At 39.6% G+C, this 27329-nt stretch overlaps 1 long non-coding RNA gene across 1 annotated transcript in view; it reads left to right on the top strand.

The window, feature by feature from the left end:
* LOC112447028 (uncharacterized) overlaps nucleotides 1-27329 on the top strand; it is a 139846-nt gene that overhangs the window by 53979 nt on the left and 58538 nt on the right. The window contains exon 2 of the long non-coding RNA XR_003035047.2: nucleotides 4930-4985. This is a non-coding gene — a long non-coding RNA (uncharacterized lncRNA). The remainder of the gene's footprint in view (nucleotides 1-4929; nucleotides 4986-27329) is intronic.

Genomic DNA, 27329 nt, shown 5'->3' with positions numbered 1-27329 from the left:
ATTTCTACAGTTTGAAGTTTATAGCACATATAGAAGTAGATTATTTAATAATGACAAAAGAATTAATTCTGATTGTTTGCAGAAAGAGCTCAGCTAAATTTAGCTTTTAAAAACAAATAAGAGCTGCAGAAAAATTAACCTTGCAAATTTGTCTAATCTGTTTTTACAGTTGGGAGATACAAAATATTAATTGCTTTTTGATCTTCTCTTCCAGTAATTCATTTTTTTTATTATCTCCGTGAAACCTTTAAAACTTGAAAGAAATAAGTAGCTATTCTATTAATGAATAAGACATAGCACATGTTAAGTTCCCTCCCTTTAAATATTTGGTTTATGATGGGAAAGACTTATCAAATTAACCCTTATATAACTACTTCTTTCTAAGTGATAAGCAGTTGGCATGTGTTTTTCATTGAGGTGAAATTCATGTAACATAAAATTGACCTTGTTTAAATGTGACATTTAGTACATTCACAGTATTGTGCAACTGTGACTACTGTCTGGTTTGAAAATGTTTTTTCATGCCAAAAGAAGACTCTCTATACCCTGCATTTACCCTACCCTGCCCCGTATTCTGGTGACTGCCAGTCTGCTTTCTGTTTCTGTGTATTTATCTGTTTTAGACATTCCATTTAAATTGTATTTATTTGTTTTTATGGCTCCTCCGGGTCTTTGTTGTTGCACGCGTGCTTTCTCTGGGTGCAGCGAGTGGGGCTGCTCTTCATTGCGGTGCACAGGCTTCTCACTGAGGTGGCCTCTCCTGTTGTGGGCCACAGGCTCTAGGCCACGCAGGCTCAGTAGCTGCAGGCTTAGTTTCTCTGTGGCAGGTGGGACCTTCTCAGACCAGGGATCAAGTGCATGTCCCTTCCATTGGCAGGTGAACTCTAATCCACTGTAGCACCAATCTATTAGTGTCTTCTTTTATTTCTTTCACCAGTGTTTTATAGTTTTCTATATATAGGTCTTTAGTTTCTTTAGGTAGATATATTCCTATGTATTTTATTCTTTTCATTGCAATGGTGCATGGAATTGTTTCCTTAATTTCTCTATCTTTTTTCTCATTGTTAGTGTATAGGAATGCAAGGGATTTCTGCATGTTAATTTTATATCCTGCAACTTTACTATATTCATTGATTAGCTCTAGTAGAGCTAATCTGGTAGAGTCTTTAGGGTTTTCTATGTAGAGGATCATGTCGTCTGCAAACAATGAGAGTTTTACTTCTTCTTTTCCAATTTGGATTCCTTTTATTTCTTTTTCTGCTCTGATTGCTGTGGCCAAAACTTCCAAAACTATGTTGAATAGTAGTGGTGAGAGTGGGCACACTTGCCTTGTTCCTGACTTTAGGGGAAAGACTTTCAGTTTTTCCCCATTGAGGATAATGCTTGCTGTGGGTTTGTCATATATAGCTTTTATTATGTTGAGGTATGTTCCTTCTATTACTGCTTTCTGGAGAGTTTTATCATAAATTCATATTGAATTTTGTCAAAGGCTTCTTCTGCATCTATTGAGATAATCATATGGTTTTTATTTTTCAGTTTGTTAATGTGGTATATTACATTGATTGATTTGCAGATATTAAAGAATCCTTGCATCTCTGGGATAAAGCCCACTTGGTCATGATGTATGATCTTTTTAATGTGTTGTTGGATTCTGTTTACTAGAATTTTGTTAAGGATTTTTGCGTCTATGTTAATCAGTGATATTAGCCTGTAGTTTTCTTTTTTTGTGGCATCTTTGTCTGGTTTTGGTATTAGGGTGATGGTGGCCTCATAGAATGAGTTTGGAAGTTTAGCCTCTTCTGCAATTTTCTGGAAGAGTTTGCCTAGGATAGGTGTTAGCTCTTCTCTAAATTTTTGGTAGAATTCAGCTGTGAAGCCATCTGGTCCAGGCTTTTGTTTGCTGCAAGGTTTCTGATTACTGTTTCGATTTCTGTGCTTGTGATGGGTCAGTTAAGATCTTCTATTTTTTCCTGTTTCAGTTTTGGAAAGTTATACTTCTCTAAGAATTTGTCCATTTCTTCCAAGTTGTCTGTTTTATTGGCATATAGTTGCTGATAGTAGTCTCTTATGATCCTTTGTATTTCTATGTTGTCTGTTGTGATTTCTCCATTTTTATTTCTAATTTTGTTGATTTGATTCTTCTCCCTTTGTTTCTTGATGAGTCCGGCTAATGGTTTGTCAATTTTATTTATCTTCTCAAAGAACCAGCTTTTGGCTTTGTTGATTTTTGCTATGGTCTCTTTTATGCCCTAATTTTTAAGATTTCTTTCTTTCTATTAACCCTGGGGTTCTTCATTTCTTCCTTTTCTAGTTGCTTTAGGTGTAGAGTTAGGTTATTTATTTGACTTTTTTGTTGTTTTTTGAGGTAAGCTGTATTGCTATGAACCTTCCTCTTAGCACTGCTTTTACAGTATCCCATAGGTTTTGGGTTGTGTTTTCATTTTCATTCCTTTCTATGCATATTTTGATTTCTTTTTTGATTTCTTCTATGATTTGTTGGTTATTCAGAAGCATGTTGTTTAGCCTCCATATGTTGGAATTTTTAATAGTTTTTCTCCTGTAATTGAGATCTAGTCTTACTGCATTGTGGTCAGAAAAGATGCATGGAATGATTTCAATTTTTTTGAATTTACCAGGGCTAGATTCATAGCTCAGGACATGATCTATGCTGGAGAAGGTTCCGTGTACACTTGAGAAAAAGGTGAAATTCATTGTTTTGTGGTGAAATGTCCTATAGATATCAATTAGGTATAGCTGGTCCATTGTGTCATTTAAAGTTTGTGTTTCCTTGTTAATTTTCTGTTTAGTTGATCTATCCATAGGTGTGAGTGGGGTATTAAAAGTCTCCCACTATTATTGTTATTGTTAATTTCCCCTTTCATACTTGTTAGCATTTGCCTTATGTATTGCGGTGCTCCTATGTTGGGTACATATAGGTTTATAATTGTTATATCTTCTTCTTGGATTGATCCTTTGATCATTATGTAGTGTCCTTCTTTGTCTCTTTTTACAGCCTTTGTTTTAAAGTCTATTTTATCTGATATGAGTATTGCTACTCCTGCTTTCTTTTGGTCTCTATTTGCGTGGAATATCTTTTTCCAGCCCTTCACTTTTAGTCCGTATGTGTCCCCTGTTTTGAGGTGGGTCTCTCGTAGACAGCATATATAGGGGTCTTGTTTTTGTATTCATTCAGTCAGTCTTTGTCTTTTGGTTGGGGCATTCAACTCATTTACATTTAAGGTAATTATTGATAAGTATTGTCCTGTTGCCATTTACTTTGTTGTTTTGGGTTCGAGTTTATATACCCTTTCTGTGTTTGCTGTCTAGAGAAGATCCTTTAGCATTTGTTGAAGAGCTGGTTTGGTGGTGCTGAATTCATTCAGCTTTTGCTCGTCTGTAAAGCTTTTGAATTCTCCTTCATATTTGAGTGAGATCCTTCCTGGGTACAGTAATGTGGGTTGTAGGTTTTATTCTTTCATCACTTTAAGTATGTCCTGCCATTCCCTCCTGGCCTGAAGAGTTTCTATTGAAAGATCAGCTGTTATCCTTATGGGAATGCCCTTGTGTTATTTATTGTTTTTCCCTTGCTGCTTTTAATATTTGTTCTTTGTGTTTGATCTTTGTTAATTTGATTAATATATGCCTTGGGGTGTTTCGCCTTGGGTTTATCCTGTTTGGGACTCTCTGGGTTTCTTGGACTTGGGTGATTATTTCCTTCCCCATTTTAGGGAAGTTTTCGACTATTATCTCCTCGAGTATTTTCTCATGGCCTGTCTTTTTGTCTTCTTCTTCTGGGACTCCTATGATTCTAATGTTGGGGCTTTTCACATTGTCCCAGAGATCCCTGAGGTTGTCCTCATTTCTTTTAATTCTTTTTTCTTTTTTCCTTTCTGCTTCTTTTATTTCTACCATTCTATCTTCTACCTCACTTATCGTATCTTCTGCCTCCATTATTCTACTGTTGGTTCCCTCCAGAGTGTTTTTGATCTCATTTATTACATTATTATTAATTGACTCTTATTTATTTCTTCTAGGTCCTTGTTAAAAATTTCTTGCATCTTCTTGATCCTTATCTCCAGGCTATTTATCTGTAACTCCATTTTGATTTCAAGATTTTGGATCATTTTTATTATCATTATTCTAAATTCTTTTTCAGGTAGACTCCCTACCTCCTTCTGTTTTGTTTGGTTTGGTGGGCATTTATCCTCTTCCTTTACCTGCTGATTATTTCTCTGCCTTTTCATCTTGTTTAGATTGCTGTGTTTGGGGTGGCCTTTCTGTATTCTGGCATTTTGTGGTTCTTCTTTATTGTGGAGGTTCCTCCCTGTGGGTGGGGTTGGATGGGTGGCTTGTTGAGGTTTCCTGGTTAGGGAAGCTTGCATCAGTGTTCTGGTGGGTAGCTGGATTTCTTCTCTCTGGAGTGCAGTGAAATGTCCAGTAGTGAGTTTTGAGATGTCTGTGGGTTTGTGTGACTTTGGGCAGCCTGTATATTGAAGCTCAGGGCTATGTTCCTGCATTGCTGGAGAATTTGTGTGGTATGTCTTGCTCTGGAACTTATTGGTTCTTGGGTGGTGCTTGGTTTCAGTGTAGGTATGGTGGCTTTTGGATGATCCCTTATCCATTAATGTTCCCTGGAGTCAGGAGTTCTCTGGTGTTCTCAGGTTGGGTTTAAGCCTCCTGCCTCTGGTTTTCAGTCTTATTCTTACAGTAGCCTCAAGAGTTCTCCATCCATACAGCACCGATAATAAAACTTCTAGGTTAATAGTGCAAAGATTCTCCACAGTGAGGGACACCCAGAGAGGTTCACAGAGTTACATGGAGAAGAGAAGAGGGAGGAGGGAGATAGAAGTGACCAGGAGGAGAAGAGGGGGAATCAAAAGGGGAGAGACCAAGCTAGCCAGTAAACAATTCCCTATGTTCTCTCCACAGTCTGGACCCCTCAGAGAGGTTCACGGAGTTACACAGAGAAGACGAGGGAGATAGAGGTGAGCAGGAGGAGAAAAGTGGGAATCAAAACGAGAGAGACAGATCCAGCCAGTGAGTGCTCTGTTCCCTAAGTGTTCTCCACAGCCTGGAACAGGCACAGGGATTCACAGAGTTGGGTAGGGAAGAGAAGGGGGAGGGAGGAGATAGAGATGACCTGTTGGGGAAAAAGGAGAGTCAGAATGGGGAGAGAGCAACCAAGCCAGTAATCACACTCTTAAGTAAAAATGGGTACTGAAGATTGGATTCTTAAATGTACAGAATTGGTAACAAATACTATAAAGCAAAGATTAAAAATCTAGAGTAGAGGTTAGACTCAAAAATACAATATTAAAGAAAAAAATCACAAAATGTATAAAAAATATATATGAAGTTTGCTTTAAAAATAGGGTCTTTCTTTTGCAAGGTAATAAAAGGTTATAAAAATGAAAATTAAGAGAGTAATAGCGGACTTAAAAAAAGAAAAAAATTAAAAAAAAATGATAACAGTAAAAGTATATCTAGGAATTTCTCTGGAGCTGTTGTGGGCAGTGTGGGGTCAGTTCTGTTTCACATAGTTCCTTGTTCCAGCTTATACTTCTCAAGATCTGTAGTACCCTTCCAATGTAGGCAGTGTTAACTCCAGGGATTTTAATCTGTTGTACCTGTCACTTCCAAAGCGGTTCCCTCTGTTGATTTGGCTTCTTCTGTTTGCCGGTCTCTTCAGTGTCTAATTTCCACCCTGACACAAGGGGGCGATCTCATGTTTAGGCTCACTTGTTCAGTCGTGGTATGGGGAGGGAGGAACACTGCAAACAAATATCACTGGCGTGTGTGGGGAGTGCTTGCAGTGTCTCGGCCACACTGGGTTTGCCCCCGCTCACAGCGTGTGTGCTTTCCCCGTCTACACTGCTCAGGCTTCAGGTTGCTCAGTGGGGAGCAGTCCCTGGGTTGCGTGCACTTCCCAGGTCCAAGCTGCTTAGGTTCAGGTTCTCAGGTACTCCCCAAAGGCTCAGACTTGGTTGGGCCTGCGTTTTGTGCCGTTCTGGTCTGAGCAGTTCAGGCGACCAGGTATGTGGTGAGCACACTGTCCTCAGGTGCTGTGCGTCTTATCACCTCCCGGGTCCCAGCAGCTCGGTTTCTGGGCACGCCCGTCTCTGGTGCGCTGTGTGTCTCTTCCAGGGAGCTGATCTCTGGCTGCAACCCTCCCGGCGGATGTCAACCATCCAGAATCTCAGGAAGTCTTTGGTTAGAAACTGGAAGGCTGTTTGCAGTTTGGTAGGGGATACCCTCTCTGGGGCCGAGATTGCCCCTTTCTGGCTCTGGCTGGCGCCTGCCTGGCCCCTACCTCCAGTGGGGGATGGACCAGTCCACAGCCTGCTAGCTTTCCTCTGGTATTGGCTCAGTGCTTTGTTCTGTGAGCTGGCCGGCAGTGCCTTAGGTTAGAGTTTTTCACAAGATAGTTCTCTCTCTCTGTTTTTTTTTCTCTCTCTCTGACTGTCCCACAGTCTGGGTTGCTGTCTCACATTAGCTCCCTCAGATTGCCCTCAGGGCATTCAGGCCTGGTCCTTACCCTAAGCAATGCTGCAGCTCCTCTCCGTTCAGCCCCTGCTTGCTGGTGGTGGATGCGAGTGTCTGGGATACTTCTCTGCTGGGAGTTGCCGTTAGGCGTGTTATCTGTGGGTTTTATTTATTTTTCCTCCCGGTTATGTTGCCCTCCGAGATTTGAAAACTTCCCCTAGACTCGCCGGTGAGAGGGTTTCCTGGTATTTGGAAACTTCTCTGTTAAGATTCCCTTCCCAGGATGGATCTCCATCCCTAATTCTTTTGTCTCTCTTTTTATCTTTTATATTTTGTCCTACCTCCTTTTGAAGATAATGGGCTGCTTTTCTGGGCGCCTAATGTCTTCTGCCAGCGTTCAGAAGTTGTTTTGTGGAATTTGCTCAGCGTTCAAATGTTCTTTCCATGAATTTGTGGGGGAGAAAGTGGTCTCCCTGTCCTATTCCTCTGCCATCTTAGGATCACCCCCCGTTATACATCATTTTAATGTGCATTTCTCGCTTTATATTTTGTTGCTAATGACTTGTTACTTACTGTTTATTTTAGACTAAGGAAATTATGTTAGAGAAAATGCAAATTCAAGCAATTTTTTATTCGAGTTAAAAATGGGGTGTAAAGCAGCAGTGACAACTCACAACATCAACAATGCATTTGGCTCAGGAACTGCTGAGGAACATACAGTGCAGTGGTGGTTCAAGAAGCTTTGCAAAGGAGACGAGACCTTGAAGATGAAGAGCATAGTGGTTGGCCATTGGAAGTTGACAATTGATCATTGAAGCTGATCCTTTTAAAACTACATGAAAAGTTGCTAAAGAACTCAGTGTTGACCATTCTATCATCATTCTGCATTTGAAGCAAATTGGAAAGGTGAAAAAACTCGATAAATGGGGGCATCATGCTGCTGCTGCTGCTAAATTGCTTCAGTCGTGTCCGACTCTGTGCGACCCCATAGACAGCAGCCCACCAGGCTCCCCATGAGTTGCCTGTAAATCAAAAAATTGTCATTTTGAAGTGTCATCATCTTTTATTCTGTGTGATGACAGTGAACCATTTCTCAGTTGGATTGTGATGTGTGATGAAAAGTGGATTTTATATGACAACCAGGGCTGACCAGGTCAGTGGTTGGACCAAGAAGAAGCTCCAAAGCACTGCTGCTGCTAAGTCACTTCAGTCATGTCCAACTCTGTGCGACCCCATAGATGGCAGCCCACCAGGCTCCGCCATCCCTGGGATTCTCCAGGCAAGAATACTGGAGCGGGTTGCCATTTCCTTCTCCAATGCATGAAAGTGAAAAGTGAAAGTGAAGTCGCTCAGTCGTGTCTGACTCTTCACGACCCCATGGACTGCAGCCTACCAGGCTCCTCCGTCCATGGGATTTTCCAGGCACTACCCAAAGCCAAACTTGCACCAAAAAGGATCATGGTCACTGTTTGGTGATCTGCTGCCCTTCTGATCCACTATGTCTTTCTGAATCCAGGCAAAACCATTACATCTGAGAAGTATACTCAGAAAATTGATGAGATGCACTGAAAACTGCAGTGCCTGTAGCCGATGTTGGTCAAGAGAAATGGCCAAATTCTTCTTCAAGACAGTGCTTGGCTATATGTTGTACAACCAAAGCTTCAAAAGTTGAATGAGTTGGGCTATGAAATTTTGCCTCATTTGCTATAGTCATATGACCTCTCGCCAACTGATTAACCACTTCTTCAAGCATCTCAACAAATTTTGCAGGGAAAATGCTTCCATAACCAGCAGGAGACAGAACATGCTTTCCAAGAGTTCATTGAATCCCAAAGCATGGATTTTTATACTACAGGAATAAACAAACATTTCTTATGGCAAAAATATGTTGATTTTAATGGTTCCTGTGGTGATTAATGTCAGGATCCCTGGTGGCTCAGGCGGTGTAAAGCATCTGCCTGCAATGAGGGAGACCTGGGTTCGATTCCTGGGTTGGGAAGATCACCTGGAGAAGGAAATGGCAATCCACTCCAGCACTCTTGCATGGAAAATCCCATGGACAGAGGAGCCTGATAGGCTACAGTCCATGGGGTCGCAAAGAGTCCGACACGACTGAGCGACTTCACAAGCAAGCAATAGTGATTAATAAAGATGTGTTTGAGCCTAGTTATAATGATTTAAAATTCACAGTTCAAATTTGCAATTACATTTGCACCAACCAAGTTCCACCAGGAAGCAACTATTTCCTCTTGTTTTTTTAGCCAAGTATAGCATTAAATTGTGTGCTGTTACTCAAAACTTTAGTCTTGTTCAGCATTCATTGTGCTGTGACTATAGTGGAAGCACCGTGGTAAGATGCTGGGGATAAACAGACAAGATTTTCTTTTTATAAGACAAAATCCATGTCCTGCTGGCAATCCACAGACTAACGGAAGACCTAAAGATATGGATATATAGATATAGATATTGTACAGGTAAGTAAGAAATATAGGCTTCCCTGGTGGCTCAGTGGTAAAAAATCGGCTTGCCAACTCAAGAGAGGTAGATTTGATCCCTGAATGGGAAAGGTCCCCTGGAGAAGGAAATGGCAACCCACTCCAGTATTCTTGCCTGGGAAATCTCATGGACAGAGGAGCCTGGCAAGCTACAGCCCATGCAGTCACAAAAGAGTTGAACACAAATTAGTGACTAAACAACAATAACATTTAAGAATTATAGATCAAGACCTTTAGCCCTCAGACTGATGAGGTCAGGGAAGGCTTCTTGACATTAATGAATATGAATTATCTAAGATAAGAAGTGTGAGCCAAATATTTCAGGCAAAGGATGAAGCAAAGTAAAAATTGCTTGCAGTTTCATCATTTTGGAGCCTGATAGGAAGAGTCTTAGAGATAATCTTCCCAACCTAGGGACTGAACCCAGGTCTCCCACATTTCCGGTGGATTCTTTACCAGCTGAGCCACCAGGGGAGCCCTTGCAAGAGACAGAGGTGAGGAAATGGGAGTCCTCACATGTGGTGTTAGAGGGCTTATACTTGATCAGATGCTGGACAAGATGCCACTGAATAATATTTAAAGCAGACAGATATGGTCAGAAAGTGTGGATTTGAGGGCAGGTTTACAGTTGGGGAGACCAATTAACAAGTCATTACGATAGTCCAGTTGATAGATTGTGAAGCCTGAACAAGAGTGGAGGAGGAATGGACTAGGGAACAAGGGAGGAGGAAGGGACTGAGTTAACAGATTTCTAGAAATAAGATGAGAAGGATTTAATGATAAGAGGAAATAGTGCTAAAAGAAGAAGGAAAACAATGGATGCATGCTAGATCTTTTTCTTTTGGTAAAGGGGGAAATGCCTGTGCCACCAGCTTACAGAGCCAAGAAAAGGTAAGCAAATTTGGGAGGACAAAATGGTGAATGCATTTTTCCCACTAGGAGCATCCAGATCTACTCCTAATGGACTTATGGTTTAGAGATTTGAGGAAAAGTTAAAGTTGGATAAACAGACTGAGAAATGATCCAAAGGGGCTGATGAAACCATCACTCAGAGAAACTATGTAGGCTAACAAAGAGTGATGAGCTGAGAATGGACATATAGGGCAGTAGTTAGCTTATGAAAAAGAAAATATAACTATATAGGAATTATATAGTAACTATATAGTAACTAGAATTTTCAAAATAGAAACAGGTGTGAGTGTCATGAGGGTCAAGAAGGAGTGTCATGGGAGTTAAGACAGTTGCTGAGGATGCTTAGGTGCTAACCAGGTAGGCTGAGGCCACTGATAATGATATGATAAAATAATAAATAAGGATGGTGAATATTTATGAGGATTTGCCATACGCCAGGTATAGTTCTATTTTTTGTGATTTATCTCCAAGACTCTTCATTTCGACTTGAGTTCATTTTAGACCTAGTTCTCCAATCTTTCTATGGTCCAAAGTTCCCTATGGTTCAAAGTTAAATTATCACAGTGTTCTTCTGCTTCTTACACTATTTTATTTCTCTTTTAGAGTTCAGGTTTAGAAGATATCTCTGGTTCATTGAATAATAAACACACATTGGTTTAGGTTCAAGAAAAGAATGATGTACTGCAATTATCTTCAAACTTGACAAGTTCTCCTTTAACTGTCAGAATATTTACATTCTTTTCTCTGAAAACTTAAAAGTTTTATTCCATTTATCCCACATCATGTCATCCTAATGTAGTAGATGCTTTTGCTTGAAAACCTTTTATTGATGAGCCCATTATACTTTATTTGAAATTTTTTAAATTGAAGAATAGTGGATTTACAATGCTGTAATTGTGCCAGCATCTGCTGTACAGCAAAGTGACTCAGTTATACACATATATGAATTCTTTTTTAATATTCTTTTCCATTATGGCTTACCACAGGATATTCAGTATAGTTCCCTGTGCTATGCATTAGGATCTTGTTGTTTATCCATTCCAAATATAATAGTTTGAATTTACCAGCCTCAAACTCCCAGCCCGTCTGTCTTGCTTACCACCACCCTGCCCACCCTTGGCAATGACAAGTGTGTTGTTTATGTCTATGAACTGTTTCTGTTTTGTAGGTAGGTTCATTTATGCCATATTTTAGATTCCACATAAAAGTGATATCATATAATATTTTTGTCTTTCTCTTTCTGATTTACTTCACTTAGTATGATAATCTGTAGTTGCATCCATTTGCTGCAAATGGCATTATTTCTTTTTTTTATCATTCAGTAATATTCTGTTGTATATATGTATCGCATCTTCTTTGTCCATTCATCTGTCAATGGACATTTAGATTATTTCCACATTCTGGCTATTGTCAGCAATGCTGCTATTACATAGGGGTGCATGTATGTTTTTGAATTATAATTTAGTCTGGATATAAATATAAATTATAATTTATTCCCAGGAATGAGATTGCTGGATCATACTGTGATTCTGTTTTTAGCTTTCTGTTGTTGCTCACCTGCGAAGTCATCTCTGACTCTTTGCAACCCCATGAACTGCAGCATGCCAGGCTTCCCTGTCCTTCACTATCTCCTGGAGTTTGCTCAAATTCATGTCCATTGAGTCAGTGATGCCATCCAACCATCTCATCCTCTACTGCCCTCTTCTCCTTTTGCCTTCAATCTTTTCCAGCATCAGGGTCTTTTCCAATGAGTCGGCTCTTTGCATCAGGCGGCCAAAGTATTGGAGCTTCAGCTTCAGCATCACTCTTTCCAATGAATATTCAGGGTTGATTTCCTTTAGGATTGACTGATTTGATCTCCTTGTAGTCCACAGGACTTTCAAGAGTTTTCTCCAGCACCACAATTGGAAAGTATAAATTCTTTGGTGCTCAGCTTTCTTTATGGTCCAATTCTCACATCAGTACAGGACTACTGGAAAAACCATAGTTTTGACTGTATGGACCTTTGTCGGCAAAGTGGTATCTCTGCATTTGGATCTGCTATCTAAGTATGTCATAGCTTTCCTTCCAGGGAGCAAGCATCTTTTAGTTTTGTGGCTCCAGTCACTGACCACAGTGATTTTGAAGCCCAAGAAATAAAATCTGCCATTGTTTCCATTTTTCCCTCATCTATTTGCCATGAAGTGATGGAATTGGATACCATGATCTTATCTGAATGGTGAGTTTTCTGAGGAACCGCTATACTGTTTTCCATTGTGGCTGTACCAACTTACATTATCACCAACAGTGTAGGAGGGTTCCTTTTTCTCCACATTCTCTACAACATTGTTATTTGTGGACTTTTTAATGACGGCCATTCTTATCAGTCAGTAAAGAATCTGCCTGCAATGCAGGAGACCCAGGTTCAATTCCTGGGTTGAGAAGATCCCCTGGAGAAGGAAATGGCAACCCACTCCAGTATTCTTGCATGGAGAATCCCATGGGCAGAGGAGCCTGGTTGGCTACAGTCCATGGGATCACAAGAGTCAGACATGACTTAGCCACTAAAAAAGAGAGAGACTCTAACCGGTGTGAGGTGAAACCTTATTATAGTTTTGATTTGCATTTCCCTGATAATTGGTTATGTGGAGCATCTTTTCATGTGCCTACTGGCCATCTGTGTGTCTTCTTTGAAGAAATGTCTGTTAAGGTCTTCTGCCCATTTTTCTATAGGTTTATTTGTTTTGTTATTGAGTTATATGGGTTACTTTTATATTTTGGAGGTTAAGCCCTTGTCTGTTGCATCATTTGCAAATATTCTCTCCCATTCTGTGGATTGTCTTTTCATTTTGTTTATGGTTTCCTTTATGCTAGCAAAGTAATAATCAGAATTCCCCAACAGTATGTGAACCAAGAATTTCTAGATGCTCAAGCTGGATTTAGAAAAGGCAGAGGAACCAGAGATCAAATTGCCAAATCCACTGGATCATCGAAAAAGCAAGAGAGTTCCAGAAAAACATCTACTTCTGCTTTATTGACTACACCAAAGCGTTTGACTGTGTGGATCATGACAAACTGTGGAAAATTCTTCAAGAGATGGGAATACCAGACCACCTGACCTGCCTCCTGAGAAATCAGTATGCAGATCAAGAAGCAGCAGTTAGAACTGGACATGGAACAATGGACTGGTTCCAAATTGGGAAAGGAGTATGTCAAGGCTGTATATTGTCACCCTGTTTATTTAACTTATATGCAGAATACATCATGTAAAATGTTGGACTGAATGAAGCACAAGCTGGAATCAAGATTGCTGGGGGAAATATCAGTAACCTCAGACATGCAGATGACACCACCCTTATGGCAGAAAGTGAAGAAGAACTAAAGAGCCTCTTGATGAAAATTAAGGAGAGTGGAAAAGTTGGCTTAAAACTCAACATTCAAAAAACGAAGATCATGGCATCCGGTCCCATCACTTCATGGCTAATAGATGGGGAAACAGTGGAAACAGTGACAAACTTTATTTTTGGGGGGCTCCAAAATCACTGTATATGGTGACTGCAGCCATGAAATTAAAAGACTCTTGCTCCTTGGGGAAAAAAGCTATGGCAAACCTAGATAGCATATTAAAAAGCAGAGACATTACTTTGCCAACAAATGTCCATCTGCTCAAAAGCTATGGTTTTTCCCGTGGTCATGTATCGATGTGAGAGTTGGACTATAAAGAAAGCTAGCACCAAAGAACTTATACTTTTGAACTGTGGTGTTGGATAAGACTCTTGAGAATCCCTTGGACTGCAAGGAGATCCAACCTGACAGTCCTAAAGAAAATCAGTCCTGAATATTCATTGGAAGGACTGATGCTGAAGCTAAAACTCCAATACGTTAGCCACCTGATATGAAGAACTGACTCATTGGAAAAGACTCTGATGCTGGGAAAGATTGAAGGCAGGAGGAAAAGGGGACGGCAGAGGCTGAGATCGTTGGATGGCATCACTGCCTTGGTGGACATGAGTTTTAGGAAGATCCGATAGTTGGTGATGGACAGGGAAGCCTGGCGTGCTGCAGTCCATGGGGTTACAGGGAGTTGAACATGACTGAGTGACCGAATTGTTCTTTTACTGTGTAAAAGCTTGTAAGTTTGTGTTTTTGTGCTCAGTTGTGTCCAACTCTTTGCGACCACATGGATTGTAGCCTGCCAGGCTCATCTGTCCATGGCATTTCTCCAGACAAGAATATTGGAATGGGTTGCCATTTCCTCCTCCAGGGGACCTTCCTGACCCAGGGATGGAACTCACATCTCCTGCATCTCCTGTATTGGCAGGCAGATTCTTTATCATGAACTGGGAAGCTCGTTTGTTTAGGTCCCATTTGCTTATTTATTTTTATTTCTATTGCCTTGGGAGACTGAACTAATAAAACATTACAATTCGTGTCAGAATATTTTGCCTATGCTCTCTTCTAGAAGTTTCATGGTGTCATGTCTTATGTTGAAGTCTTTAATGTATTTTGAATTTACTTTTGTGCATGGTGTGAATACACACCACATTCTAAATTCATTCATTTACGTGTGTCTGTTCAACTTTCCCAGCACTACTTGCTGAAAGAGACTGTCTTTTTCTCATTTTATGTTCTTCTCTCCTTTGTTGAAGATTAATTGACTGTAAGTGTGTGGGTTTATTTCTGGGCTGTCTATTCTGTTTCATTGATCTGTGTGCCTGTTTTTGTACCAGAACCATTTTGTTTTGATTACTGTAGTTTTGTAGTATTGTCTGAAGTCTGTGAGAGGTATGCCTTCTGCTCTTTTTTCCCCCTTTGGATTGCTGTACCAAAATTCGGTCTTTGATGGTTTCGTATAAATTTTTTGATTATTTATTCTTGTTCTGTGAAAAATACTGTGGGTAACTTGTTAGGGATCACAGATTAAATTACAGATTAAATCTGTAAATTGCTTTGGGTAGTATTGCCATTTTGACAATGTTAATTCTTCCAATTAAGAGCATGAGATCTCTTTCTGCTGGGAGCCAGCAAGAAACATTCCACTCGTGACAAAGGTCATGAGGAAGGGGGCTCGGCATACGCAAAGGCAGGATCGAGCCTCGGGAGTCTCCCTGGATATTCTCGAGCATCTTCCCCCCAAAAACCAGAGTCTGCCTACTTTATTGCTTTGTGCTCTCACCTCTGACTTTACTGGGGGCTGTCCCCCACCACCATCTCGCTCTCTCTGTCAAAGAGTTAACTTACAGCTCCAATTAATAAAGTTCCTGGGCAATTAGGAGTGTTTAAATCCAAACCCCTCAGATGGGTCTCTAACTCGCCTGACAAGTTTACCCAGACTCCTACAGCTATGCATACGATTGTTTACAGTCTCCCAGCCTCGAGAGGCACGGGAAGCTTAAGATATTCAAATAGCTTAGAACCTCTCAGAGAGTTAGAAACTGTCAGAATAAACTAGTAAAGGATTTCATTGATGAGCCAATGCTTGTTGCCAAGTTTTCACATCCCCTGAATTGTATCCTTGAATGTGTATTAATTAATATAGTTGGTATGTAGAAAAAATAAGTAGTGGCCTTGGTGTTAGTAACTTTAGACCCTTAAGGTAATAAATTCTTTTCTTTGTTGTAAACCCATTACACATCCACCCTATAGAAATGCAATTTTATCTTCGGAAGATGGCGCCAAACCTTAAAATAATTACTTAGAGAAAATAAGTCTTTGTTGATAAGTCCTTGTCAAGAGTCCTAAAATGTTAGTAGGCCTTCTGGCCAGAAGATGATGTAAATCACCTAAACCATTTGTATACGATAAATTTGCAGGAAAGAAATCCTGGTTTTTGATAAGAATCAAAGACTGCTGACTTTGCATCCCCTATTATCCTCTATGTGTAACTTAGGGTATATAAGCCCCTGTTAAAAATAAAGCTACGGGCCTTGCTCACCAACGCTTGGTCTCCCCATGTCATTCTTCCCTTTAACTTCCAGCTGAGTCTCAATCTGGAGCACGGAACCCACCATGCTTACTAATTATGCCTGGGCTTCTAAGACCCACTCGAGAAGGTGTCTAGGGTGAGGCACCTTCCGCTATTCGAGAGGGCGCCTGCGGCCTTCGTAAGTGGTGCAAACTTCTTGTCTTAAAGTTTTATTGGTCTCCCGCGTAAACCAAGCTACTCAGCTTCTTTTCTCCACTGAATTTTCCTACTGAGCTATCCTCATTCTATTACTCTTTATATCTTTGATAAATATGTAAATAGTCGCCGACTCCCGTCTCCCCTTCGAATACCCTGGATCAGCCTGGGCTGGACCTCGGCATCTTTCCACTTACTGAAATCTCTTTTTATTTTCTTTATTAATGTTTTATAGTTCTCAGCATAAAAGCCTTTCACCTTCTTGGTCAGGTTTATTCCTATGGTATTTGTGTGTGTGTGTGTGCACGCGTGTGTGCAATTTTGTTTGTTTAACATTCCCTTTCTAATATTTCATTGTTAGTGTAATAGAATGCAACTGATTTCTGAATGCTAATTTTATATTCTGCTACTTTGCTGACTTTATTTATTAGATGTAGAAGTTTTTGTGTGGAATACTTAGACTTTTCTATCATTAGTATCATGTTGTCTGCATTTAGTGAGTGGCAATTTTACCTTTCCCTTCCGATTTGGTTATGTTTATATTTTCTCCTTGTCTGGTTGCTGTGACTAGGACTTTGAATACTGTGTTGAAGAGACGTGGTAGCAGTGGGCATCTTAGTATTTTTCCGTATTTTAGTGGGAAAGCTTTTAACTTTTCATTGTTGAGTATTATATTGGTGATCAGCCTATTGTATTTTAAAAATGTTGTGTCTGTTAAGTTGAATATGAACTTTAAAAATCCCTTAGGTCATAAGGCTTGAAACAATAATATGTATGTTCTGTGTTATGTTGCATTATAACTATTATTATTATTACACAGTTGGTTAGTGCAACATAATTATATATATATATATATATGTTTGATAAGTCGTATGTAGAACTTCAAATTTAACCTGCAGTAAGTGGGAACCACTGGAGGCATGGGCAGGTAATGAAATTTGTTATATTTGTGTATTGTCACTTACTTGCTGAACAGAGAGCATGACAGATCCTGAGACCAGCTACTACTCAATATCTGCTTGTTTGAATTTCTTAGTTTTTCCCACTTATTGGGAGTTTTCCTTAGTCCTCCTTAGGAGAGTTTTTTTTTTTTTTTTTTTTTTTTAAGCATTTAGCCATAATAATTTCACAATGCAATGCACTTTAAATGCATAGCAACAAAATAAAACAAAATAAGCATCTATAAAGCAGAAGTATCTATCATGTGGCTACAATAGAAATTTCCTTTTCCCTTTAGGTGTCAAAAATCTTCCATTCCATTTTGAAGCATTTATCTGGGGAAAGCTGAATATTCAGCATATTTTACTACACTTCCTGTCACTTTTAATATGGATTTAAATGCTCTTTCAATTATAGATACTGGATCCACAACATCCTAGGCACTGTAGTAACTTTTAATACTGATATCACAGGAGTACTTATACTTTACACTACCAACTAGATGACTTTTTATATTGCATGCTAAGTTGCTTTAGTTGTGTCCAATTCTTTTTGACCATGTGGACTGTAGCCTACCAGGCTCCTCTGTCCATGGGATTCTCCAGGCAAGAATACTGGAGTGGGTTGCCATTTCCTACTCCAGGGGATCTTCCTGAACTAGGGATGGAACCTGTGTCTCCTGCATTGGCAGGCAGGTTTCTTTACCACTAGCACCACCTGGAAATATTTAAAATAGCTTTCAGTGAAACTATTTAGAATAAACATTAAAACTGATGATGTTGTAGTCTAGATTAACTCACTTATGCATATTGTGAAGGACTTTTAAAGATGGCCACTGAATATGCTAGAGCAATTAAAGTAGGAAGTTTATGCTATTCTTTCCCTCATGAGTTCATTTAAATGAATCCTTACCATTAGTTTTTCTTTTTTTTCTTTAATGCAGTTGATTTATTTGGATCAATGAAAAGAAGGAAAAATAAAAGAGAACCAGTTTTCCTAATTTTGCACCCCTGGTCATAGGGAGGATATTTTCATGAATTAAACTTAATTTACCGAAATAGGTAGGAATGGTGATAGATGCAGTATTTGTGTTCATAGCTGCATCCTAGCCAAAGATCCCTGTTGCAACAAAAGCAAAAGGGTGAGGTAGGTCTTCTGTGTCCTTGAGTAGGTAGGATGGATGCTGCTGGGGCTTTGACCTCAATTCTTTATCTGTGGTTCCTTCTTTGCTTCCATAATCAAGAGTGAAGGCCTACTACTCCTGGCTGGTCTCTGTTCTCCATGGGTGCTTCATTAAAAGAAGGAATTCCATTTCTCTCAAAACTTACTCTTCCCCTTAGTCAGGTTTCTAATACTGTGGCTCAATTGGGAAACAAAGTTTAAAAACTATTGGAACCAAGACACACTTGAAGTCAGGTCAGCTGTCTTCAGCACAGAGTTGTTACTTTTTTTCTTAAGGGTTTATGAGCATGCTCGATACTTTCCTATACTTAGTTCCCACGGTGAAATAATTACAAGATAAATTTTAAGGAGTTTTCTATACACTTATTGTTTTTCTCTTAGTTGCTTTTATCCTGATAGTTATCAGTTGAAACTGCTTGAAATAACATCAATCAGTATGTAGATAAAAATGGGGTAATCTCTACATCAAAAGGCAAATGTGTAACAGTATTTTCCTTTGAATTGATCCCAAGAAAGAGGGAACTTGCAAACTTTTTAAGGCATCTAAAGCTCAACATTCAGAAAACTAAGATCATGGTCCCATCACTTCATGGCAAATAGATAGGGAAACAGTGGAAACAGTGGCTGACTTTATTTTTTTTGGCTCCAAAATCACTGCAGATGGTGACTGCAGCTAAAAGACGCTTACTCCTTAGAAGGAAAGTTATGACCAACATGGACAGCATATTAAAAACCTGACACATTACTTTGCCAACAAAAGTCCATCTAGTCAAGACTATGGTTTTTCCAGTGGTCATGTATGGATGTGAGAGTTGGACTATAAAGAAAGCTGAGTGCTGAAGAATTGATGCTTTTGAACTGTGGTGTTAGAGAAGACTCTTGAGAGTCTCCTGGATTGCAAGGAGATCCAACCAGTCCATCCTAAAGGAAATCAGTCCTAGGTGTTCATTGGAAGGAGTGATGTTGAAGCTGAAACTCCAACACTTTGGCCACCTGATGCAAAGAGCTGACTCATTGGAAAAGACCCTGATGCTGGGAAAGATTGAGGGCAGGAGGAGAAGGGACGACAGAGGATGAGATGGTTGGATGGCATCATGGACTGAATGGACATGAGTTTGGTTGAACTCCAGGAGTTGGTGATGGGCAGTGAGGCCTGGCATGCTGCAGTTCATGGGGTTGCAAAGAGTTAGACATGACTGGGCAACTGAACTGAACTGAAAGAATGTAATGTATATGAATAAGTTCTAGCTGATGAGATAAAAATGGCTTCACAAAAGCCATCTTTACAAGAATCTGGGGCCCCAAAAAAGTACAGTAAATGGCCTTCTGCCATGCAGTATGTTCATCCACATGAAATCTGGAGTAAAAGCAAAATGTAAAAAATTGAAGAGAGATACTTTAAAGAGTGCTGACAAATAGCCTGAAGACATATCTAACCTGGTAATTGGATCCAGTCCTGTCAATGCTGATTTTGTTTGCTATGTTTGTGTCTCAGTTCACTTTTGGCATCAGCTGGTGAAATCACCTGTTGTTGGTCTTTGCTATTAACTCCCTCAGTTTCTGATTCTTGGATTCTACTTCCTTCTAATGGCAACAGATGCTTCAAATCAGGGGACAGAACAATTACTCATCTGCACCCTTCTGGAGGTGTGGCCATGAGGTTTACTTTGTTGCTCCCATAAGTTGAATTCTGTGAGAAGGCAGGCAGTCTTGTTCTCTGTAGTTGAATGTTTGGTCTCTTCTGTGGTCTCATCTTGTATGTGACTGATTAGTAGATTGTCTCCATAGATCCAGAATCAGTTAGGGACTTCTTTCCTGCATCTTGCTTGTTATTGGAGATATTCAATTCAATTTTACAAATATTTACTGAGCTAGATTCAAGACACTATATAGGGTGCCTCAGAGATCCTGAGATGAGTAAAACAAAATCACTGACATCAAAGATGTTTTGCAATTTGGAAAGTGATTTTAATGCACAAAGATAGAAGGTGTAGAAGATGAAAAAAAGTTTAAATCACAGAAAGTGATTTTAATGCACAGTAAAGATAGACTGTTTAGAAGATGAAAAAAAGTTTAATGGAGTGAGAACACTATGTGTGAGATTTGTCTACATGAAGAAAGGAGGTAGGGACAGTAATATGCACTGAGTTCCAGTTTCTTTGCTGAATTATGTCATTTAAAGCTCAAACTGTAGCTGTGAAGTAGGAATTATGCACATTTTACAGACTACAGAGGATTTGAAAAATTAAATAATTTTTCTATAATTCTACACCTAATGAGTAGAGATTTGAATGCAGTGACTCCAAAGCTCACAGATGTTCTTTCTACCATTTTGTTCTGTCTGAAAGTGTCAGGAAGGAAAGAAAACCTTTAAAGAAAGAAGGCACAGGTCTTCTTTGGAGAGGCCACCGGGTTTGACTGAAACATGTGGAAATTGAGAGAAAGTAGTAGGAAATAAGACTGGAAATATATGTCAGGCCTGTATATTTAGAGGGATCTTAAATACCAGGGTAAGAGTGCTAATTTGGTGGAGCCACTGAAGGTTTTAGAGCCAGAAGATGAGTTGAGAGCTGAGGGTAAGAAGGAATGGTCTGGCAGCTGTGCCAGGGTAGACAGGAGAAGATGCTCTTCCTCTCCATCCCCTGTTACAGAGCTCCAGTTAAAAACAAGAAAGGTATGAACAACGCAGAGAAAGTGAGGATCGAAGAGAGAGAATGCAAAGGATGTTTTGGAGATAGAATCTACATGACTTGATGACTGCTAGAATTTAAGGAGTAAAGTAGAAAGAAGAGCTGAAAATGACTCAGTTATTATAAACTTGAGGGTATGAGGAAAACAAACAAACAAACCAGAATTCCTATTACCTGGAAACCAGAGAAGGATCTCCTCTAAGGGAGAGAGTTGTTAAATTGGTTTAGGATGAGTTGAATTTATGGTTCAGATAGGTGAGCTCAGGGATTATAGCTAATAAGCAGCTAAGAATGTGAATCTGAAGCTCCAGAAAGAGGCCCGGGATAGGGAAGTGTGTTTAGTCTCTATTGGAAATGATGATTGGAGAAGGAAATGGCAACCCACTCCAGTGTTCTTGCCTGGAAAATCCCAGGGACGGGGAACCTGGTGGGCTGCCGTCTATGGAGTCACACAGAGTTGGACACGACTGAAGTGACAGCAGCAGCAGCAGCAGGAAATGATGATCTAGACTGGAAAGTAAGATACTTAGGAAAAAGAGAGGAACCTGATAATGACAACTAGGAAGAAAATGATTGTTAACACTTCAAACAGTAGAGACCCTTCATCAGAATTTTTTTCTTTTAATTTTGCAACACCATGTGACAGGTAGGATTATAGTTTCCCTGCCTAGGGATCAAACCCGTGTGCCCTGAATTGAAAGTGTGAAATCTTAACCACTGGATGGCCAGGAATCCCAGATTTATTACTCTTCATCTAGATTCTGCAAATGTAAAATTTTTCTTTCACACTTAATGTATGTCAGCCATTTGATAAAATTATAGCTTTCAAAGTACACATTTCACTTGATACCTCTGCTTCATTATTTAGTTATATTCTGAGCCTAACCTTTTGCCATCTGCTTTAATAAAAATTTGTGATGCTAAGCATAAAAATGAATCCTTTTGAGAGTAAAGCATGGTTAATATATATTTAATACTGAAGTTCATCAGAGATAATTAGACATATGATTTGATTCCTATCTACTGACTTCAAAGAACTTTAAACTTGTTTCAGCTTCTTCTTAAAGGCTTGAAAAAATATGTATATATATTTTTTACTTACTGACAGTTGAAAACATAGTATGGGAAAGAAAGATTTAAAAAGGGAACACTAGGGAGTCATGGTAAAAATATCATAAGAATAGTAAAAATATAGATAGCTTTTCTGTTTCTGCATTTCACCCCTTCTTTTAAACATGTATTCTTCTAAATATTAGGACTCAATGACATGTGTTTTAAGAAGCACATGTAAACATCAATTAAACATAATTTAGAAGTTCTGATTTATATTAAAAGAGGAGTATTTGTTTTATAAATGTGTTTAGCATTGCTAAGTCGGTGTGTTTAAGCATTTGTTCACAAATGTTAAATTACTCTATAGAGAGAGACAGGGTGGAAGCTATTCTGGTCTGCTGGTATAGAGCCTCATGTTTCTGAAACTGTGCTAACTGTGCCACATTAGCCTGTGCATTGTGCATTTATTGACATGGGAACACCCAGCAATGAGCAACTTACAGAGATGGTTAGAACTTGGGCTGAAGTAACATTTTAACAAAAGAAGGATACACTTTTAGAGAAGTGGCAAGATAAAGGAAGAGGACATTGAACTTCGTGGGGCAGTTGATTGTGGGAAGGGAAATATATGGGGGAGCTAATGGTAGATTAAGGCTAGTTTTAGCAAGATTTGTTAGACATGTTCCTCTGGTGCCATCTCTAGGCTGATAAGAGTCAAGAATTGTCTCCAGTGATTAATCACTCTCCTTTCTAGTAGAGAAAATTTACATCCTGATTTTAGACAAAGGGAGTTGGGGCAGAGAACTTCTCTATTGCTTTTAGCTCAAATAATTCTATGCCAAAGTGGCTTATTTTGGGCGTGGCATATGTTCTGCTGCCCTTCACAAGCTTTCAGCTAGAACTTAAAAGTTATTGCTCTGTGGAGTGCTAAGTTGCTTCAGTTGTGTCTGACTCTTTGAGACCACATGGACTATAGCCTGCCAGGCTTCCCTGTCCATGAGATTCCCCAGGCAAGAATACTGGCATGGGTTACTGCTCAGTTCAGTTCAGTCGCTCAGTCGTGTCTGACTCTTTGCGACCCCATGAATCGCAGCACGCCAAGCCTCCCTGCCCATCACCAACTCCTGGAGTTCACCCAAACTCATGTCCATTGAGTCAGTGATGCCATCCAACCATCTCATCCTTTGTTGTCCCCTTCTCCTCCTGCCCCCAATCCCTCCCAGCATCAGGGTCTTTTCCAGTGAGTCAACTCTTCGCATGAGGTGGCCAAAGTATTGGAGGTTCAGCTTCAACATCAGTCCTTCCAAAGAATACCCAGGACTGATCTCCTTTAGAATGGATTGGTTGGATCTCCTTGCAGTCCAAGGGACTCTCAAGAGTCTTCTCCAACACCACAGTTCAAAAGCATCAATTCTTCGGCGCTGAGCTTTCTTCACAGTCCCAACTTTCACATCCATACGTGACCACTGGAAAAACCATAGCCTTGACTAGACGGACCTTGCTAGTTGAACATAAATTATAAAATAAAATGTATCTACAGCTGCATATAGGTTAATGGAAAGTTCAGATTCAATCACACTATTTTTATTTACATTCAAATTCAAGATTACAAAGATTCCTTGTCCTGAGAAGAATCTCCTGGGGTGTTTGGTCATGTAACCGAGATCTCTCCTTCCAGAATCTGACTCAGTGGTCTGAAATGGGACCTTTTATTTTGTATTTTTAACTGGAAACCCACTTCCTTGCTTCTCAATATGGGCCAAGTACCAACAGTATTGGCAGCATAGGGTTTGTTGGAGATACAGACTTTGGGAACCCATCCTAGGTTTATTAAATCAGAATTTTCATTTAGTAAGACTTCAAGTATTCATACGATCCTGAGAGATGTCCCTCTGAATCAGTGGTTCTCAAAGAGTAGTTCCAGACCAGTAGCAGCAGCAGCATCAGGGAACTTGTTGAAACTGCAAATTCTCAGGCCCTAACCTAGACCTACTAAATGAGAAACCCACCAGGTGATTCTAATGCATGCCAAAGTTTGTACATTTCTGTACATGATTCTTATCATTGGGAAAATGAGGACACATGATCTAATCCTCCCAGGGTTGTTTAAGCCAGGAGTCCCAACTTTAAACATTAGAGTTAAAAAAAAAAAGGCAAGCCACATTAAAGTAGAGTATCTGTGATGTGGATTTTTTAAATGTTCTCATTTTAAGAAGAGCGTGGGTTGAAAGATGACTAATTTAATTCATCACCAAATCCAGTAGTCAGTGCTAGAAATAGGCAGGTTGCCAGCATCCTTTCACTTTGTACTGTCTTAGATTTGGAACTTTTGTCTGATGTGGAATACCTGTTGAGAGATACACTTCATGACTTTCTCATGCTCCTACACATCAGAAATACAAGACCACGGGGACTCTTTACCTGGGCCATTTCTTAGGGTTTTATTTTTGCGGAATAACCTTGAGGAATGAAGTAATGTTCCTCTGAAACAGAGTAGCATTCCTTAACTCTTGCTGTGAAAGGGTGGTTTCTCCAAGGTCAGTGGCATGTTTAAGGGTCCATCTGAGCCCTCCTCCACATTGCTCTAGTGAGGCTGGCAAAGCAAGGCAAATGGATGCTCATGCTGCTTCTTGTGCTATGTGTAGTCAAGCCTTTTATTCCTGACTCAGAAATCCTGTATCTCTACCAATATTTATGAAATCCTTTCAGATGAACTTACTAAGTTGTAAATAGGGTAAAAATCCAATCCCAGACCTGAAGTATGCTGTACCAACCTATTTCTATTACTTTAGCCTCTTTTCAATTAGATCTTATTCTTTAGACCATAATCGAGTATTTCTGTCCCAAAGAGTCACAGATTTCATTCTGGCCTCTATTTGGGTTTCTTCCTTTTGTTATTATTCAGCTTTAGCCCACTCAGGGTGGTGCCCCACTTTTGGCAACCTTACTGCAGATCAACATCTGCCTGGGATACAACTAAGCCTATCTAGGCTCCAGAAAAGGACCAGATTTTATTATGTTAAAGCATGTACGTCTTTGTAATAGTAATAATAACATTTGTATAACATGTCATCACTGTCAATGTGATTTTATAAAAATCATTTTACATAATTTATTTTTATAAAATCACTTTGCATAATTTATTTTTATTTTTTATTTAATAACTAGACTAGTACCTTGCATGTAATAGGCATATTATTTATTTCTTCAAACAAATGAGTGGACATACTCATGAACTTAGAAATAGATGAAGAGAAGAAAAAATTCTGTGTTTGTAGATGTAGGTAATGTACCTTACCTCTTTGATAAAAAAGTACCTGAATTATGTTAACCAGCCTGATTATCATCCTCCTTGTGATTATCATCATCATCATTTGTATTAAGTGAACTCACACATTGTTTTGGTTTATGGAATGGTTTATTTTCTTCTCCTTAAAGAACCTCGGTACTAAAACGACAAATGTATTAGTATATTATCAAGTCAATTAACAAGTCATTTAATTGACTTTCTAGTCTAATTCATGTATGGCTTGTTGTCTCATCCTTGTGAAGTGTCTTCTCATCCCTTTTAACTTGGATAGTTAATCTGTCCTGTAACTCTCTGCTGTGTGTTGTGTCACTTAGTCATATCCTACTCTTTGTGACCCCATGGACTGTAGCCCTCCAGGCTCCTCTGTCCATGGAATTTTCCAGGCAAGAATACTGGGGTGAGTTGCTTTTTCCTACTCCAGGGAATCTTCCAGACCCAGAGATCAAACCCTGTGTCTCTTGCATCTCTGGCATTGGCAGGTGGGTTCTTTACCACTTCTACCTGGGAAGCCTGAGTATGTTAGAAAAATGTACAAATAGTGCATTTTGGGGACAAGAATTCCATACTGTGAAGGTGAAGGGGCATGATGAAAAAAGGCTAAGCATTGTCCACATTACAATGAACATAAAATAATTTCAGTGGTTAGAAGGGATTTTTAATTTATAAGCATATCATGGACTCGTAATCTATTATATATAGGGTTTGATGAGACTCTGTTTTATGGTAAACACTTAGGAAAACAATCTCACTAGAAATATAAGAGTTTCCATAATCTTTCTTCATTATGCAGTACAGGAGCAGGTAACAAGATGAGTGGCTTCCAAAAACAAGCAGATAGACTGCATTAGCCCTTATAGAGAAACACAGAGCGCCTGTAGGTAGAACAAAAAGAGGAACTGAAGGTTGTGTACCACAAAGATAGAGGGACCCTTTCTTACATGTGAGAAGCTGCAGCAAGAATTTACCACACATATAGGGTGGGATCAGTGGAGAAATAACTCCAGAAAGAATGAAGAGACGGAGCCAAAGCAACACCACCACCCAGCTGTAGATGTGATTGGTGATGGAAGTAAAGTTTGATGCTGTAAAGAGCAATATTGCATAGGAACCTGGAATGTTAAGTCCATGAATAAAGGCAAATTGGAAGTGGTCAAACAGGAGATGGCAAGAGTAAACATCAACATTTTAGGAATCAGTGAACTAAAATGGACTGGAATGGGTGAATTTAATTCAGATGATCATTATATCAACTACTGTGGGCAAGAATCCACTAGAAGAAATGGAGTATCCATCATAGTCAACAAGAGAGTCCAAAATGAAGTACTTGGATGCAGTCTCAAAAACGACAGAATGATCTCTGCTCGTTTCCAAGGCAAACCATTCAGTATCACAGTAATCCAAGTCTATACCCCGACCAGTAATGCTGAAGAAGCTGAAGTTGAATGGTTTTATGAAGACCTACAAGACCTTCTAGAACTAACACCCAACAAAGATGTCCTTTTCATTATAGGGGATGGGAATGCAAAAGTAGGAAGTCAAGAAATAACCTGGAGTAACAGGCAAATTTAGCCTTGGAGTACAGAATGAAGCAGGGCAAAGGCTAATAGAGTTTTGCCAAGAGAACTCACTGGTCATAGCAAACACCTTTTCCAACAACGTAAAAGAAAACTCTACAGGTGAACATTACCAGATGGCCAACACTGAAATCAGATTGATTATATTCTTTGCAGCCAAAGATGGAGAAGCTCTATACAGTCAGGAAAAACAAGACCAAGACCTGACTGTGGCTCAGATCATGAACTCCTTATTTCCAAAGCAGACGTGAATGAAGAAAGTAGGTAAAACCACTGGACCATTCAGGTATGACCTAAATCAAATCCCTTATGATTATACAGTTTAAGTGACAAATAGATTCAAGGGATTAGATCTGATAGAGTGCCTGGAGAACTATGGACAGAGGTTCGTGACATTGTACAGGAAGTGAAGTCGCTCAGTCATGTCTGACTCTTTGCGACCCCATGGACTGTAGCCTACTGGGCTCTTCCATCCATGGGATTTTCCAGGCAAGAATACTGAAGTAGGTTGCCATTTCCTTCTCCAGGTGAACTTCCCAACCCAGGGCTCGAACCTGGGTCTCCCGCATTGTAGGCAGATGCTTTACCATT

The sequence above is a fragment of the Bos taurus genome, chromosome 6 (assembly GCF_002263795.3).
Source record: "Bos taurus isolate L1 Dominette 01449 registration number 42190680 breed Hereford chromosome 6, ARS-UCD2.0, whole genome shotgun sequence".
Lineage (NCBI taxonomy): Eukaryota > Metazoa > Chordata > Mammalia > Artiodactyla > Bovidae > Bos > Bos taurus.
The sequence above is the reverse complement of the archived record's forward strand: the minus strand, read 5'-3'. Positions and strand labels throughout refer to the sequence as shown.